Below are 6,487 nucleotides of genomic sequence, written 5' to 3'. Positions count from 1 at the left end.
TCCAAATTTTGAAGGTTCCAATCTTTGCATATATATATATATATATATATATACACACACACACACACACATACACACAATGAGATTGGCTTATTCACGGAGGAGCCGTGAATAAGCTATTTGCAGAGCTGAACGATCTCAGTCGTTCATTTCGACATTGGACGGTCTGAATTTTAATAAATCTTTCCGGGGAAGAGTTACTTTTGGACAGTCACAATTGGCTCCGTATACACGTTTTCACGAAAGTTCCGTAAAAAAGTTTTCTCATATGTAATACGTACCAAAGCCATCATCAATCCTAGCGACAAAACCACCCTGACAAGCATGGCAAAAAACTCATCAGGACTGCTCAAAAAAGTAAGAACCAAAAAGACCCTTCCGAAGAAAAATGCTTGTCGCTCATCCCTTTGCCCTCCACCGTCTCGGGGATGGCCATTTCGGCCTATTCTACCCAGCCTGCTCTAATCCCCTGTCCGTTTGCTCATCCCTTTGCCCTCCACCGTCTCGGGGATGGCCATTTCGGCCTATTCTACCCAGCCTGCTCTAATCCCCTGTCCGTTTGGATAGGGAATTTAGGGATTTTTTGGAATCGGGTAGGATTCGGGGATGGTTTTTTGAAAAATTTGGGGAACAAATAGGGGGATATGTGTCTATCCCTGCCCCTTACCAGCCCCGCCCCAAATTCCTAATTTTCATACTCCCTCTATCTCTATTCTTTTGTCCTTTTTGGGAATTTGTATCATTTTTTAATTGATTATATTTTGCAATTTATAATGTTTTAGGTAATTTTGAAAACTTTGTTTAAAAGAGCTCATTAAGATTTATCAAATAAGATTCATATTGCATATAAAAAGTATTACCAATTAAATTTCATAATCAATTTTTTATTCAGTACATTAAAATAGAACGAGGGACAAAAGAATGAAGGCGAAGAAAGTATATACCAATATCAATAGGTAGATCCAACTGATCTGAGAGAGGCGGGTAACCTAGGAAACCAATCATTCACGGAAACCAATCATTTCCATCTACAAAGGTGTCTTCCATAGTTTTGATAGTAATCTTCGAGGAAGACAAACCCTTCCCTTTATTAAAAAAATATTTCTAAACCAGCAATTTGTCATTTTTTTTGGAAAATATTTTTTATGTGCCAATCAAACACAAAAAATAAAAGTTTAAAATTTGTTTTTTGAAAAAATATTTTACATGAAAAATAATTTACTATTGTAAAATATTTTACATCGATATGAACGGAGCCTAAAAGAGGCTATTGTACATGTCCTAAATCAAATTATTCATATTTACGTTCGTATTACCTATCATCAACATCCATCTGTATTGTTATTGATCAGCTGAATTTACTTATCTAGAAGGTAGATTAGGCGAGCAACTACAATGACGTTGTGTGCCTATCCAGTATATATGTAAAGTTTGTATTCGGCTTATATTCACAAATAATGTTAGGAAATTGATTTTCAAGCTTCACTTTTGTACGCAGACGCCTCTATTTTTAACGTACCAGTAACTTCACGTACGTTAAAAGTGCAGCACCTGCGTACTTCACGTTAAAAGTGAAGCGCCTGCATACAAAAATGGAATGTCAAAATCAGCATCCATAATGTTTTTTTTTATCAGCAAAAAGTTTTATTAATCATCGAATTCAAAAATTACAGAAATTAAAAAGACAAGGTCACAAGAAAATTAAAATTACTTGCTTTGTTTGGTTTGCTTTTGAAAAAAAATTTCCAACTCAAAAAACACTAATTATCCATATTTTCAATTATTACTCTCATTTCTCTCCACTCTCCAATCATTATTCTTATTTTTCTCTCTATCTCTCTACTCATTACTCCTATTTTCAATCATTACCTTATTTCTTTCTCCACTCATTACCCCATAAACCAAACTCAAAAAATCTCAAAAACTCATCCAAATACAACATTAATCTACATACCCAAGACCCAAGTCCTGGTCAAAGACCAACAAAACCCTAAAACACCTCAAATCCGAAATGCCACCGGACTCCTAATCTAGCATCCATGATGTTATTATGAATTTTCAATATAGATAAGATTGCATTTCAGGACCACAAGATAATAATAGCACTCGAGTTTGGCTGGTTAATTTGCTTATTTTGGGGAGGCCTCTGTATGGTCTTTTCAAATACTTCACCATAGTGCCTCTATATAAGGGCCATAATAAGTGGCCAGGGATTTCTTCAAACACAGACCTCTCCCATTTTGCTTTTTCTTGGAGTACTGTACTGTGTAATTTGAACATCAATACTTTGCTTTTGTGAAAATTAATAGGGCTCTAGCTGGTAAGATGGAGGCAGAAGTAGAGATCAAATCCGATGGCCCTGAAATCTTGAACTTTCTTGGGGGTAAGAATTCACATCATTTGCCCAATTTGGTCCCTGAACAAAACCATCGACAAGCTTAACTATTACTGGTGAATTTTTCATATGACTCTTGTCTTGATAAATCATTTTTTTGCCAATTTTAGAGGGGAAGGTGGAGACTTACAAGGAGAAGATAACAATAAACGAGGAGGATTATCAAAAAAAAAAAAAATAGATGAGTAGAACAAAGCAATCCACTTGACAGCATTAGAAGGATCAGATTGCTTGGAGCTCTATCATCTTTCAATTGATTCCGAAGGGAGAGGCCAATGTGCTTCAGATCATAATAGAGTACGAGAAGAAAAACAAGGATGTGCCTCCGCCACATAAATACATGAACGTAGTCAATCGGCTGGTTAAAGACGTGGATGCAAAGCTCGTTCAGGCGTAGTCAAAATATTGAATCGTTTGGTTGTGTTTTGAGATGATCAATAATAGCCAATGCATGGCTTATTATCGTCGCAGATGACTTTGATGAAGACAAGTCACTACAAGAAAAAGAATGTTTAGTGACGAAAAAGCGGCGACAAAATTTAATTTCGTCACTAAATGAGTATATTTGGAGACAAAAAAATAAATTCGTCACTGTTTTGATAACTTCCTTTTTGATAACTTCCTTGACGAAATTATTTTGTCACCAATTATAACTATTTAGTGACGAAAAAGATATTTTTGTCACCAAAGGCTCCTATTTGGCGACGAAATAAAATTTTCGTCACCAAAAGAGTAAAAAAGGAGACGAAATTATTTTTTGTCACCAAAGATAACTATTCAGTGACGGAAAAAATATTTTGTTGCCAAATGAACCAATTTGGTGACGAAAAATATTTTCGTCTTCTTTTTACGTTTTCAGTGACGAAAAATTTATCCTTTGGCGACGAAATTTATGAATTACGCTTTGTCACCAAGTATATTTCAGGCATAACTCTTTGCTCAGAACTCCGATTGAGATAATCTAAATTGGGTTTGAACAATAACAAAAAGAGCTACGACTTTCATGTTTATTAAAATTGCTAACTTTTAATGTTTAATAGTTCAAAATGGCATTCAAAATATATTTTAATGTTCAATGTATGTGTTATATATTAGATATTTCAAACATATGCTGAAAAGTTTGTGTGGTGTAGTTGGTTAAAGCATGCGTGCAAAACGTAGGAGACTCAGGTTCGAAACCCCGCAGGAGCAAGAAAGTGAGATTTTTTTCACTTATAAGAATGTTTTTCGTGACGAAAAATTTCGTCACCAATGGATGGGTCACCTTTGACGAGCCAAAGGGAATAATTTATGATGAAATTTTTTGTCATCAAAAAAGCACAATAGGTGACGAAGAAAATTTCGTCACCAAGTCATTTTTCCGTGACGAAATTTTTCGTCACCAAAAGGCACTATAGGTGACGAAAAATAACTTTCGTCTCCAGGTAGGAATCCTCGACAACCTTTAGTCGACAAATTTTTTTTCGTCACCTATATTATTTGTGATGAAAAACATACAATTTGCGACGATTTTCATTCGTCACCCAATGCAAATTTTCTTGTAGTGAGTGTATGTGTGTTTTGTGTTATCATGTCTGCTTTATTTTGTAACGAGTAACTTTGTTTTGTGGTCTCGTGGATATAATAAGTGTGTGGTCTTATTGATATAATAACGGTTGAAGATGAGCAGTGGCGAAGTCAAGATTTATAAGTAGTAGGGGGCAGGTTTAAATACACTGGAACCAAAAAAAAATTACATGCTTAAAAAACTTAAAATATTGAAAACAATTTCATTACAAAGATAACAAATCAACATTTTTTTTGTTGAAAAAGTTGATTAATTGAAGTTGCTTTATGCTTCCATTGTTGTCTTCCCCGATGGAGCATAAAAGCAACTTCAATGTATGATAGTAATATTGCCAAAATTTAATTTGAAAATTGCTATTTCTTCTATTTTGGGGCTTGAGATAAAACTCTTGTCAATTCTTAAAAGGTTGCAGAAATAAATTGCTAATTACGTACAGTTGATTTTGAAACAATATGTGGACCAAAAAGTGAGATAATTAAGACAAATTATTAATGTGAATAAAGTTAAGTATTTGCAAGTGAACTGGTAACTCAGATGTAGTCGGCACCATACGCTTTCAAATATTTGATTGGAGTTCTGATCTCATTAACTACAACTAATACACTACAAGAAATTTAGGATCTCCCAATGGTTTTTTAGAAACGGTTAAAAAAACCGTTGGTATAGATGGTGTATAGTAACGGTTTACAAAATGTTACTAGAAACAGGACTATAGCAACGGTTTTCGTGTGACCGTTAGTAGATTACAACACTATAGCAACGGTTTTCATTAACCGTTGTTAAAAACTAGACTATAGCAACGGTTTTCATTAACCGTTGCTAAAAAATGACCTTTAGCAACGGTTTTCAATAACCGTTACTATAAACTGGTCTATAGCATCGGTTTTCATTAACCGTTACTAGAAACCGGATATAAAAAAAAAAGAATTAAAAAAAACCGGTTAGTATAGTATAAATATTAAAAGGTGTATAATTTTTCACAATTTATTGGCTAGCACAGTTGGTTCGCGCACGCACGCGCACGCACGAGGTCGGAGGTTCGATTCTCAGGAGGAGCAAGAATATTTCGCCCGCCACGTGGGCTCGGGCGCCATGAAGGCTGCCACGTCAGCGCCACGTGGAGGCTTACGTCACACAGTGGTTGGTTTTTAAAAAAATGAAAATTGCCTTTAGCAACGGTTATAACCGTTGCTAATGAAACCGTTGGTAAAAAAAAATCTGTACCAACGCTCGTCAAAACCGTTGCTATACCTCTATAGCAACGGATATATTGCAATGGTTTGGCCAAACCGTTGGTATAGCCTAAACGGGTCTCTACCAACGGTTTTTGGGTTTTTTGGCAACGCTTTCGACCGTTGCTATAGAACGATTTTCTTGTAATGATAATACTGGCTTTCGCTGAGAAAAATCTAGTTAGGCATTTGATAATTAAAAGAAATTTTAAGAGCCAAAGTGCAAAAACCAAAACTGATTCAAAGATGATCTCACGCTTTCTTGCTAAAGAGAATCGGCCATGTATCTCGCCATTTAAGGGAGGGACAAGCAGACTGATGAAGATGAAGTGGTGGTCTCATTCTCTAGAGGTGATCTCTCAATCTTTTGAAAGCTTTATCCTCTCTCCTCGGGGAAGGAATTTGTTGTTAATAAACGTATTGTCATACTTTCTCTGTTCCTAAATCAAAATTCAGTATTTTATTTTAAACTGTTCCTTAATAAATTCAGTATTTTATTTTAGGTTGTTCCTTAATAAAAGTTTATTTTGCAAACTTAACAGGCAAAAATTTGTACTATCATCATTTTGTCATTTAAAATAGTTAATGTGTACACACTTAATGAGTAAACGTGCAAGATAGTTTTAGAAAATGAAGGTAAAAGATGATATAAAAAATGTAATGATGACGTCTATTTAATAAATTAGAATTATAAAACTAAACACTTAAAAAATGACGGACGGAACAATACTCTGACAAAAAAACTGTAACCAAAGGAAAATGGACAAGTCAAACACCCCTTTATCCCTCTCTAACCCTCCCAAACACCCAAACACCCCTTTATTTGTCCGGAGCCAAACAGTGACAAACACCCCTTTACGTAATTGTACTATCACTAAGGGTTATCGGGCCGGCCCAGCCCACCAAGTCACTACCCAAGTCCTCCTGCAGGCTGGACATAGCGGGCTTTTATTTTTTCGAGGGCCGGGTAGGCCGGGCTATCTCTGAAAATGTAAAGCCCAAGCCCACCCACGGCTTAGCCCAATCAACGGGCCGGCGAGCCGGCGGGCCAGCATTTGGGCGGAGTAGTTCACAACGGTCAGAATTCAAAAATTGTCTCAAAATTGGGGTTTTTTTTTTACATGTACACACTATTTGTGTATGGACAGTTTTAAAAATTTCCCAAAGTTGGTTTCTTAGTCCCCAAATGGATAAACAATTTGAAACAATAAATTAATTTTTCCAAAAAACAAGGAAATTTTTGGGCTTGCAGCGGGCGGGCTCATGGGCCGGGTCGACGGGCGGACTGAGTAA

The sequence above is a fragment of the Rhododendron vialii genome, chromosome 9a, assembly GCF_030253575.1.
Source record: "Rhododendron vialii isolate Sample 1 chromosome 9a, ASM3025357v1".
NCBI classification, from domain to species: Eukaryota; Viridiplantae; Streptophyta; class Magnoliopsida; order Ericales; family Ericaceae; genus Rhododendron; species Rhododendron vialii.
Note: the sequence above shows the minus strand (reverse complement) of the source record.